Here is a 13,113-nt window from a genome sequence, read left to right as displayed (position 1 = left end):
TGCGCCAATCAGGTCCTTCAAAGGTGCATGCCCGACCCCGAAATCTCCTCCATTCTTCACTTCTGCCATTCATATGCCTATGGGGGCCATTTTGGCCCAAAGAGGACAGCACGTAAGATACTAGAGTGCGGATTATTTTGGCCTACCCTATTTTGTGATGCTTATATGTTCTGCAAGGCCTGTGAACAATGCCAAAAGACAGGTAATTTAAGCCATAAAGACTAAATGCCACTTACCCCTATACTGATATGTGAAATATTTGATGTATGGGGTATAGATTCCATGGGCCCATTCCCTTCCTCTTTCGGTAATGTTTACATCCTACTAGCTGTGGATTATGTTTCGAAATGGGTAGAAGCTAAAGCTACCTGGACTGATCATGCTAAAGTTGTTGTAGATTTTGTCAAATCCCACATTTTCTCCAGGTTTGGAATGCCTAGGGCGATAATAAGTGACCGAGGCACTCACTTTTGCAACCGAGTGGTGGAAGCTCTATTCAAGAAATACAATATCACCCATCGAATTTCCACTGCATACCACCCACAAACAAGTGGACAAGCCGAAGTGTCCAACAGGGAGATAAAATCCATACTTGAAAAAACGATTGACCCTAGAAGGAAGAATTGGAGTCTGAGACTCAATGATGCACTATGGGCCTACCGAACAACCTATAAAACTCCTATAGGTATGTCTCCCTACCGTTTGGTATTCAGCAAGCCATGTCATCTCCCTGTGGAACTGGAACATAAAGCATACTGGGCGGTCAAACAATGCAACATGCGCATGGATGAGGCAGGAGAACATCGGAAGCTGCAGCTACAAGAACTAGAAGAGATCCGCAATGACGCTTATGAGAGCTCTCAAATCTACAAGGAAAAGACAAAAGCCTTCCATGACAAGACGATCTCAAGGAAAGATTTTGCAGTTGGCCAGAAAGTTCTTCTTTTCCATTCTAGGCTTAAACTCTTTCCCGGTAAGTTGCGATCTCGGTGGGTTGGACCTTTCACTGTTACTAACATCTTACCTTATGGAGTAGTTAAGATTCAGAGTTCGACCACAGACAAAAGGTTCAAGGTAAATGGGCACCGTCTAAAACCCTTCTATGAAGGATTTCATGTATACAATGAGGAAGAAGTACCCCTCGAAAGTCCGACCTATGCAGAGTAAGGGCATGAAACTCTGTCTCCCCCCACCCACCTTCCACCGCATCAGGGAAGTTTGTTCCTTTTCTTTTTTTTTCTCTCTCCACTTGTTTTCCTTTTAGTTTCCACCTTTTATTAAGTCTTAAGTGTGGGGGGGAGTACAGGCTTTAACCGTTTTATTTCAGTACGAAAAGAAAAACACTAAACTCTTTCGAAATCAATTGAAACAATATTTTGGGAAAATTCTTGTGAACCTAGTAATGAGGTACAATTAAGGAGTACATGACCTTTCTGAAGCCATTCCCTTTTAAGCTAGTCCTAAATTCAGGCTTAAGTAAACAGGGCAAATACTTTACCATTGCTACAATTGGTAGGATGGAGCATAAAATGCACCTACCAGCCAAGTCATCTAATAGTAGGACGGAGCATAAAATGAACCTACTAGCTAGTAATTCAAACAGTAGGATAGAGCATAAAATGCACCTACTGACCAAGTAATCCAAAAGTGAGATGGAGCATAAAATGCACTCGCTTCTTTAGAAGAGAGAAAAAGAAAATAAAAGAGAGAGAAGATAAAAAGGTTTTTCCTGATTTACTACCTGGTTTGCAATAGCAAAAATTGGATTGACTGATGAATGAGTCGTGTATGACTCGGTTGTGTTGATTTAACAATTCACAATAATTAACCTAGAATATTTGTAGAGAAAGACGAAGGAGAGTTGAATTTAAAAATTAGTAGGATAGCTAGTTTGTTTTTGTTCTATTTTTACTTGAATTTTGACTTGCCCGAGGACGGGCAAGGTTTAAGTGTGGGGGAATTTGATAAGAATAAAATTTGTCATATGTTTATCCCTCAATATTCAGTATTTTATACTTAATTGGTACTTAATTGGACTCATTATTCTTGTATTTCGATTCAGGGCAAGCAAGAAGGCGATTGGAAGAAAACAAGGCTAATCGGATGTTTTTGTACAGTTTCGGCACCGATCAGTGATATGGGCCTAACTCTCAATTCTGGACTCCGATTTGGATATTTCAATAAACACTTGAAAGATAAGGAAAATGCCCACAACTTTTATGTTTTGGGTTTTGGCAGAATCGGTCCACATCGAAAATGAATTCGGGCCCAAAATCAGAGCAATTTCGTAGCAAGGCCCATTTCACAAGCTGAAGCCCATTTCGCAGAGAGTCCTGAAGCAACCCCGAATTGTTAAAGAAGCTCAGTTCGAATTCAAGATCCAAGAGTCCCATTAGAATAGAAGTTGAATGTAATCTCAATAAAAGAGTTTTACCAGATTTAAATTCTCAAATTGTAATCCTATAAAGATAAGAGATAAGAGTTAGATAGGATAAGTTCAAATTAGATTAGGACTTTCCAGTTTGAGGATAATCTCCTTAAGGGAGTTGGAGAGCAGCCCTCTCCCCAAATCTATAAAAGGGGGGACGGACCAGCACCCAAGGCATCAATTCCTTCAAGAGAGCTTCAGTCTTCAGAGAGGGAAATCAGCAACCAAGGAGGAAGAAGCAAGAGTTCGCCCCCCTTTCTCATCTAGAAGCTGCGTCATCATCATGAAGTGCCTGTAAGATTTTATTTCTGGTTGAAGGGTTAGGGAAGCCTTGATTCTGTAATATTGTGAGATCTAATTGATTTTTTTATTTTAGTTCATTGTTTATGGGTATTCATATATTTTCTGCTAATTAACTGTGAGGATTATTTTTGTTGATTAAGCAAGAAGGGCCCCTTGCTCATTCAATGGAAATAATCTATGGCCGATTGAACCTCCAGTTTCATATATGATTGGTAGGTTCGATCATGGAGGCAACTAACATAAATTGATTGCAAAAAAAGTTTTCGATCTATGTTAGGAAAATATATGATATGGTTTAAACGATCTGAGCTTGTGAGATCGCTGACCAAAATTGGGTCTCTCCCCTCTTAATGCTATTAATAGGTTAAATCCTAAGAGCTTGTTTAGGACTGTCTATTAATAAGGGAAGCAATCAAAGAACTTGTTTTGGTTGTCGAATAATAAGAGTAGAGGCTGGCTGTTAGAGCTTGTTAATAGCTATAACCAATTTATTCATAAACATAGGAATCTATCTTTGCATCAAGGATCAATGCTACGAATCAAAGCTGAACTTGTCCCTTCAACCGGAAGCCATCCCCCATCGATTTAATCTTTGTTTTCTGTTATTTTCTGCTATTTTCTTATTTTTGTTAGCTTTACAACCCCCCTTAATCCATCTACTTGGAAATAAATCCACCCAATCCCTTTGGAGAATGACCTTGCTCATCACTATCTGCAAATTATTAACCGAGAACAAGAATATTTATCTTTGGTTGGGTTCAGCACCCACCAAGCATTCTTCATTCAGTGTAATTGTAGCCATGTCTCCCAGTTTCCTTTTGTTTGTCAATATCTCCTTCAGGAATTTTGAATAATGTGGCATCTGGGCTAAAGCATCTGCAAAAGGAATGTTAATATGTAAACTCTTAAAAATTTCAAGAAACTTACTAAATTCTTTTTCCAAATTGTGTTGCTTTAGCCTATTCGGAAATGGTACTTGCAACTGTTGACTTTTCTCTTTCTTTGAATCAGATTGCTCTTCCTCCTTCTTTTAAGTTTCTAGGGTTGCACACCTGCCTTGCCATCTTCTCCACCTCTTGCAGCTCCTTACCACTCCTCAAGGTAATGGCTTGCACCCGTTCTCTTGGATTAGTCTCAGTGTTGCTTGGTAAATTGCCTTGGTTCCTAGCCGAAACAGCATTGGCTAGTTGGCCTATCTACATCTCTAAGTTGTGAATTGAAGATGAATGGTTACTTGCAATTTGATCAAATTTAGCTACCATCATTCTCTGGGCTTCATCCTGGCTGCTCATCTTGCTACTCATCATGTCCATGAATTTATCCAGCTTGGCTTCAAAAGAAGCGGATCTATCATGCTGAGGATGTGGCTAGAATCCTTGTGGTCCTTGCTATCTAGGCATGCTGTTGTTTTGGAAACTGGAATTGCCAGCATTGTTGTTATTGCTACTCCATGAAAAATTGGGGTGGTTTCTCCACCCTAGGTTATATGTGTTAGAGTAAGGGTTGTTGACCTGCCTTGGAATTGATTCCCCACAAAGTTGCATTGCTCCATAAAATTTCTACCTACAAAATTAAAATTTCCAACACAACAGCCAGAACTAACATGACCTATACCATTACAATACTCACAGATTGGTTGCATAGAATTGTTGATGGCGTTGGCCTGCACGATCATGGTGCCCAATTGCTTGATTAAAGTTGAAATTTGAGCCTGCAAGGATGCTATGGAGTCTGCTTCTGATTTGTCTCCCTGTCTAGGTGGATTTAGCCGCTCGGCTGGCCACAAACAATTATTAGCTATCATTTCCTCTAAGAGATCAAAGCAGCATCTATAGTTTTCCATATCAAGGAACCTCCTGTAGTAGCATCAATAGTATCTCTAGTAGTGCAAGTAGCTCCATTGTAGAAAGTCTGAATCAAAAGTCCCTTAGGTAGGCCATGGTGAGGGCAGCTTCTCTACAAATCCTTAAATATTTCCCAAGCCTCATACAATGATTCATTCTCAATTTTCTAAAATGTAGTGATGTCTTTGATGATCTTTGTGGTTTTAGCTGGGGGAAAATACTTAGCCAAGAAAGCCTGTGCCAGCTATGCCCATGTAGTTATGGACTTTGTAAGTAGAGAAATTGACCACGCCTTAGCTTTATCCTTCAAGGTGAAAGAGAAAAGCCTCAGCCAAATAGCATCTTCTAAAACTCCATTGTATTTGAAAGTATTACAGATTTCCAAGAAATTTTCAATGTGAGCATTAGGACCTTCATTGCTCATGCCATAAAATTGCACACTGGATTGGATCATTTGGAGTAGAGCTGGCTTAATCTCAAAGCTATTGGCATTGATGTTTGGCCTTGCAATACTCTGTTGTGCACCATGCAGCCCAGGCATAACAAAATCTCTCAGAGTTCTCTCATTATCATGTTGATTTGCTTGGTTACCTCCATTATCCTCCGCCATCTCTGGAACCCTTTCTTCCTTGAGCTCTCCTGTTTTCTCTAACAAACTTCTCAATTTCAAGTCTGAAAGGAAGAAGCTTGGGTTGTGAACTTCGAGTTCTTTACATACACCGAAACATTACCTAAGGAAAGAATGCAAACAAACAAAGTTAGCAAATACTAATAAAGAACAACGCTTTAAATCAAGAGAAACTAAATTAATTATGGTGTTAAATAAAATACATTCCCCGGCAGCAGCGCCAGAGACTTGACCACTATCTGCAAGAGTACGGAGTCATGCAAGTAATATAGTAAGGAGTACAGAATCGTTCCCACGAGGAATGAATTATTTAGCCACCTATTAATTTCTTCTTAAGAATCGTTCTCAAGAGTCAACTAGCTAAACCAGTGCTCAATTAATTGGAATTCAATCAATGAATTCTCATTCATTCAATCAAATCCTCTTTGCATAAACATAAGCTGTTAATACACATCTAAGGAAATCCTACCAACAATTGATATCTTTACCAAAATAATGTCGGAATAAGTGCTATTAGGTCCACTTCAATTATCATCTCTCGATGGATAATCTTTATTAAAGAACAAATCATTGGTGATCAATCAATGATAAGTAATCACCACAAATAACACAATATAGCAAGAACCTCATCGATTTTATTAAAGACTAAAAATCAATGCATGTTCAGGTACTAATCACTAACAATTGAAACCTAGACCCTCATGATGTAATTAAGAACAAGAAACTACCCTAATTACTTTCAAATCAAACCACTTTTAATAATAAGAAGAGGCACTGCATACAAGAATTGACAGAACTGATTCAGCAATCAAATCTATAATCTATCCAACCGAGTTGAATTCAGTCTTGGGTTGGTGAAACCCTAATTTATGAGCAGCACCTCTCGAGCGCAACCCACCCTATCCTTGAATGACGATTCCTATATCTCTATCAAAAATTTAATCACCAAAGATGCATTAAGAACAAAGAATTCATAGGTCATCAATTCAAATATGAATATTTGCCAACCGAACCATGCAATTGTCTCTAATATGCATTCAGTCCATTTCTTGATTAGATGATCTGATTACCTAAACTATTTCTCAAGCAATTCAAGTAATCTAAGATGAAAGAACAATTCAGCCAAGATTATTTTATAAATCGAAACCCTAATCAAGAACCCCAAGAATAAAACACATTCAATCGGATCTGCTCAAGTTTAATTACAAATCAAGATTAAAGTTCATCATGGTTCACATAGAAGAAAGAAAGAAGAAAGATTCAATAGAGAAACCTTAAGAAACCCTAATTGAATCTAGGTTACCAAATTTCAGAACCAAAGAGGAAGACAACTTAAGATCTTTGCATCATTCTTCGATCTCCTTGCTGTGATTCTTCTCCAATTCGCATTCAGCAACCCTTCTCTTCTCTCCAGCAGTTCTTCTTCTTCTTCAATTTTCTTTCTTGGGGTTCAAACCCTAATCTCTTCTTTTTCTTTTCTTTTTGTACTCTTCTCTTCAGCCGATAAATCCAAGTTCTCATGTAAGTGGGAGAGTGGTGAATTCACAGATGAAAACTTGAAGGATAAGGAATGGCACCAGCACGTTAGTAGTGCAGTTATAGATAACTCTAGCCCGATTTTGACCTCGATTCAGTCCGTATCTATCAAAACTCAAAACATGAAAGTTGTAGAGAGTTTCTTTATCTTTTCAATACAACTTGAATTATCTCAATCGGAGTTCGGATGAGAAAGTTATGCCCAAATTATGATGCGATGCAGAAACTATCAAGAATTACCCGATTAGCCTTGTTTTCCACTTAACGCCTCATTTCGTGTCCTAAATCAAAATATAAGAATAATGAGTCCATTTAGGCACTAAATAATTATAAAAGACTAAATATTAAGGGATAAAAATATGATAATTTTCATTCTCATCATTAGGGTTTGCTAAGGATGAAAAGAATGTTAAAAGGCGCCCTAGGGTTTGCTAATGAAAGGGGAGCATGCTAATACAGTAAGAGGGGAGCCATTCTGGGTTTAGCAGATAGGAGGCACCCTCTTGTGCTCAATTTTTCACAAAAACACATCCTCTCTCAGATGGACTTCACACTAGCTTCCCAAAAACTGCATTTCATCCATGAAACTTCTCTAGTTTTCCACAAAATTTGCATAACGATCCTCAGATGTCAAAACATTGAATTTAATTGGGAAAAGGGCACAATTTGACTATTCTAAGGCCAAAGAACCCCTAAAATGATGTCCTTAAGGCATCAAAATGTAGAGTTATTAGTAAGTCCACAAGAATCCAAGTGTTGTTGCACTCTATGGCTGAGATTTCATTTACCATGGCTTGGCGCCATTGGGATCCCTATTGGCTTAAGTGAAAGTGGTTGTTTTAGATTCTATCTATGGAGAGATAGCTTAGGTTTGATGTCCAAAGGAAGGTGGCAGGTTGATGACGTAGTCACGAAGATGAGTGGGGGTCCTAGTTGGGCACTTGGGACTAGGAATGGCAACGGGACAGGTTCGGGGTGGGGAGTACATTCACCATCCCTGACCCCGACCCCCAAATCACCCCCCATCCCCGTCCCCAATCCCCAACCCCCAACGGGGAAAGGAATCCCCCCTTCATTCCCGATTTTGACGGGGATGAAATCCCCATCGGCGACCCGAATCCCCAAAACTAAAAGAAAGAGAGAGAGGACCATTGGGGCTTGGGAGAGTTTATGTTGATGATGATTGATGTCAGAGAGTCCGAGGGGTGACAGCAATGGTGACAATGGTCGGCTGTCTGAGAATCGGCGACAAAAACGAAGTCTCTTCCTTAGTTTTCTAGCCTCTCCTCTATTCAATGTCTGATAGGTGAGTGGGCAGTGGCAACAGTCAGCGGTGGTGGTTGGTGGTAGGTGAATCGGCAATGAAGACGAAGCTAGGGTTTACTAGTTCAATCGCCTCTCTTGAGTCTTCTCTGTCGAAGACAAAAGAATGAAGACTGGTAACTGGTTTAGTTGAGGGTTAAGGGTTTTCCAACTTTTCAAGTTTTCTTGATTTCTTTGAATTATGTCTTAGACTTTTAGTTTTTACTGTTTTATAAATAAATTAATAATTATTATACTTATATAATATATAATATTATATTATATATAATATTAATCGGGGATGGGTCGAGGCGGGGATTCCATTCCCTGTCCCTGTCCCCATCCTCGACCGGGGATTCATGGGTAGCCCCATTCCCAACCCCAACCCCACCAAGGTACCTCCCATCCTCAACCCCTTCGGGTCAGGGGGCCTGGGTACCCATCAGAGACGGGGAAAATTGCCACCCCTAATTGGGTCGGGTATCATGTTGAATATTCTCAATGTTAGATCATTTTACGGGCAACTAGGTGTTGGTTATGGGTTGGTGATCAATAGATGATGGATTGGGTGATGAAGTGGGTTGGAGTTCAGTTTGTGGAGGTGGTGGGACAGTTGTGTCATCAAATGTGAGGTTGGGGGATGGAAAAAGGCATGGTTCAAAAGTGGTGGGGGATGTTGTTGATTCTTGAAAGGGAATTGAGACTCATAAAAAATGACATCTCATGCAGTAAAGAGTTGGTGTGGCTCAAGGTTATATAATTTGTATCCCTTTTATCCATAAGAATATCCAACGAAGGCACATCGAATGGCTCTACTAGCAAATTTACCATGAGGTTTGGAGTGAATTTGCGCATAGCATAGACACCCAAAGGATTTCATATGATCATAACAGGGTAGTTTTTGGAACAAGAATTCATAGGGTGACTTACTTGAGAGTAAAAGAGTTGGTAAGCAGTTGATAATGTAGACCACCGTTTGTAAGAACTCACCCAAAATGATATTGGCATGTGGGCATGGAAGTGGAGGGCTCTAGCAACTTCTAGTAAGTGGTGATGCTCCCATTTAGCGATGCCATTCTATTGAGGTGTGTCAACACAACTACATTGGAATTCAATCCCTTGCGCAACAAGGAATTCTTGCAAGGGGTGTGAACAGAATTCAGACCCGTTATCTAATCGGAGAACTTGTAGTGTGTATCCAAACTGTTGAGGCACCATTGCACAAAATAAAAGAAGGAAAGATACATCATCCAATTTATTATGTGATGAGAATAAAAATTATCACATTTTTATCCCTAAATACTCAGTATTTTATACTTAATTAGTACTTAATTGGACTCACTATTCTTGTATTTCGATTTAGGGCACGAAAGAAGGCGTTAGGAGAAAAGCAAGGCTAATCGGGTAATTTTGCATAGTTTCGGTGCCGCGTAGTAATCTGGGCATAACTCTCCCATCCGGACTTTGATTGAGATGATTCAAGATGCACTGGAAAGATAAGAAAAAAATATAGAGTTTCATGTTTTGAGTTTTGATAGATTCGAGCTGCATCAAAGTCAAAATTGGGCCTGAAGTCTGAGCAAATTCGTAGCAAAAGCTCAGTTCACAGAGAAGCCTTGTAGCGACCCAATTCGTTGAGGAAGCCCAATACGAATGTAAGAATAAGAAACATCAAAGAGTCCTATCAGATTCAATTTTCTGCTATAATTCTAGAAAGATAAAGGAGATTGAGATTACCACTTAAGAGATAGGATAAGATTAGATCTGAATTAATCATTAGGATTTAGGACATTCTATTTTTGAGAAAGAACTCCGAAAAGGAGTTGGAAACAGCCCCTCCTCCTAAAGCTATATAAAGAGGGGTGGACTAGCACCCAATCATCAATCAAAAAATCCTCCAAGAGAGCTTCAGCCTTCAAGGAAGCAGTCAGCAACTCAGGAGGAGAAGAAAGGCGGCGAAGAGGAGAATTGAAGATTCAAGGGCATGGAGTTCCCCTCAGTCGACTTCTATTCAAGAGTTTTTTTTTTCCTTCAAACTTTACTCTCTGTTATTATTCAATCTCACTTATGTTTAATCTAAATTTTATCATTGGAATGATTCTTTTCATTAATAATATGAGTATCTAAGTTTCTTGATCTAGGATTTGGATGTAGTCTTTTGATTTGCCTATGATAGATTATGTTTAATTGATTGAGTCATTGATTGTTGTGATTTATCTTTTATCTTAGGGCTTAATGCTAGTAATTAATTGGTCATTAATTACTTGAATTAAGGTATTGTGTGAAGTAGCGAGAGTGGAAGCATAATACTAGTTCATTGAGATAATTGACCTAGGGTATGTGTTGCTTAGAGATAAGAACACTCCTTTGTGATTTTTAAATTGATTCCCATTGATCTTAATGGGTTTGTGTTCATTGCCTGTGATCATGAGAGTAGACACGCGGTTAGCATAAACACATGTGTTGTATCTTGAGAGAGAACTTCATATAATTTGGGGAAATCTGATCGTAAATTCCTACAACGATAAACCAATCTAAGAAAACAAAGTCTGTCATAGGTAATCATTTGATGAAACCCGAATCCTAGGCTTTTTATAATATTCTGAATTAAACCTATTTACTTGCATTATCATTTCTTTTATTTGGCTTGAGAATTGAATTTCTAATTTCTAAATAATAGAGAAATCTTAAAATTTGGTAATTGACAACACCTTCCCTATGGGATCGACACTCTATTCACACACTATTACTTGCCCACAATCTGTATACTTGCAGAAATCGTACAACATTATGAAGGAGATAAATCCAAGTACATTTGCTAGAAACATCAACCAATGTAAGGAAGTATCGAGCTCCACTATGAGATGGTGTCCCGTAGCCTCCCCAAATGTCGCAATAGACTAATTGAAATGGCTAAAAGACTTTCACTGGCTGATAGGGAATAGTAGCCGATTTTGCTTGGCTCTATGGCAGGCGTTATAGCAATGCTTTATTGCAAGAAACAAGGGGTATCCCAGAGATGAGAGACAAGTGCTTGCGAGAAGCATGTCCCAGGCAGTGGTACCATGTTGCTGAACTTGTGGTGGAAATGGTATGAGCATATGCATGTTGAGTTGTTGTGAATGAGAATTGATAGAGCCCATCAAGTAAACTCCCCATCCCAATCACTGTCTTGGAGGCTAAGTCTTGGATGGTGCAAGATGAAGAAAAGAAAATCACAACACAATTGAATTGTCATGTTAGCCGACTAACAGACAAAAGATTGCAAGAAAAATCTAGCATGCATAGCACATCAGGGTAAACAAAGATCCTAATGATATTGATCCTTGCATCATGGCTAGAACCAATAGTCCATTTGGTAGCCGAATTGGTTTAGCAATGTCCATGAAGGTGTGATCAATAAAGTGACATGGTGACAAGATCATATAGTCTGAATCACCGCTATCAGGTATCCACTTGACATTAGAGATGATCTTACCAACAACATTGGTAGATACAATGTTAATTGGTTCTCTATTCAATAGGGAGAAGAGTTGATTATATTGCTGAGGGCAGAAACCAAATAATGAAGGACTACTTGAAGGAGTCTTTCTAGGAATCTGATCTGTAGTTTCTGAAACTACACAAGACTTTGATCATTGGTTCCCTTTCTTGTTTCACCGATTTGATCTAGATTTATCCCAATCAGGTGGATACCTACCAGTTCGTAGCAATGGTCCTTGGTGTGGCCATTGCACTTGTAGTGCTTACAATAATACTTTGATCTTGATTGTTGATTGGGTCCAATGGCATTTGAATGAGGCCCTCATTGGGAGGAAACAAACATGGTTGCTACTTTTGGTGCGGGTCCTTGTAGAGTATACATTGCTAGGTGGCGTTCTTATTGAAGAACTAAAGCATAGACCTTATTCAAGGTTGGTAAGGGTTTCGATCCAAGAATGTTTGAGCAGATGGTGTTGTATGACTCATCAAGTCCCACCAATAATTGATGGAGTCGTTCTTTTTCTTGTTCAACAATGAAAATCTTGGTTGCGCCTCCACAAGAACATTTAGGCAAGCTAATGAGTGTAGCTAGCTCATCCCAAATTATCTTTAATTTGGTGAAGAACGATGTTACTATAAGATCTGCTTGCATGAGCATTGCCAAATCATGTTTGAGTTGGTGTATTCTAGGAATGTTTTTATGAGAGAGCCGCTCCTACAATTCCGACCAAATTTCCGAAGTAGACTTAATAAAGGCAACACTATCGTAGAGTTCCTTTGAGATAGAGTTGAAGATCCAAGAAGCAACCATTGCATTGCATTTGGACCAAGAACTTTATTCCGGTGACAATCATGCTAGTCGGTGCAATGATCCATCGACAAAGCATAGCTTGTTCTTTGCTCGAAGTATTGTTCTCATCGCCTATTGCCATACTGGGTAATTTTCTTCGATGAGCAGACAGGACACCAAGACCATCCCCGGATTGTCCGAGGCATGCAGAAAATATAGGGAATTAGGATCCGAGAACAAGGATTCCATGGAACTGATGGTGGTATCTGATGCCATGATGGTGCTTGTGACTCGACAAAGATTTCATTTAAACAAAAAACAAGGTTTCTTGACTACGATGAAATATTGATGGACAAAGTTAATCGTACCCCCTAGGCATATGATGAGGTAAAAGTCTCTGTGATGAAAAAAGAAATGATAAAATGCCGTAGGCGTGTGATAAAGAAAAGGGAAGAGGAGATTGTCATGAAAAGGACTGCGATGAGTTATGGCTCTAATACTATGTAAGGAGGTACCAGAAATGTGGAACCTCTATAAATTCTTATTGAAAGACAACGGTATTTTAATTACAAAGATGGTTGGTTGTGGTGTAACAACCTAGCTAACTGACCAGAATGCAAGTGGGCCATGTGGCCAAACTACACGTTGGCCCAAGACTCTAATCCTAACATGCTATGTTCTCATCTCAAGGTAGAAGGTGATGAACAATGTTCAAGTTCGAGTTCGGTTCTTTGAGATTAGAATGGGAAGAAGAAGAAGAAAGAGGAGAGAGAGAGAGAGAGAGAGAGAGAGAGAGAGA

General features: G+C 39.2%; 1 non-coding gene across 1 annotated transcript; it reads left to right on the top strand.

Annotated features, from left to right (window-relative positions):
• Nucleotides 1-4,664: 4,664 nt before the first annotated feature.
• LOC148849164 (small nucleolar RNA R71) lies at nucleotides 4,665-4,771 on the top strand. Its single transcript, XR_016101558.1, has one exon. It is a non-coding gene; the product is annotated as a small nucleolar RNA R71 (small nucleolar RNA).
• The last annotated feature ends 8,342 nt before the right edge of the window (nucleotides 4,772-13,113 follow it).

The sequence above is a fragment of the Nelumbo lutea genome, chromosome 6, assembly GCF_056320005.1.
Source record: "Nelumbo lutea isolate HS-2025 chromosome 6, American lotus-T2T, whole genome shotgun sequence".
Classification (NCBI taxonomy): Eukaryota; Viridiplantae; Streptophyta; class Magnoliopsida; order Proteales; family Nelumbonaceae; genus Nelumbo; species Nelumbo lutea.
This window is presented reverse-complemented; position numbering and strand designations above follow the sequence as displayed.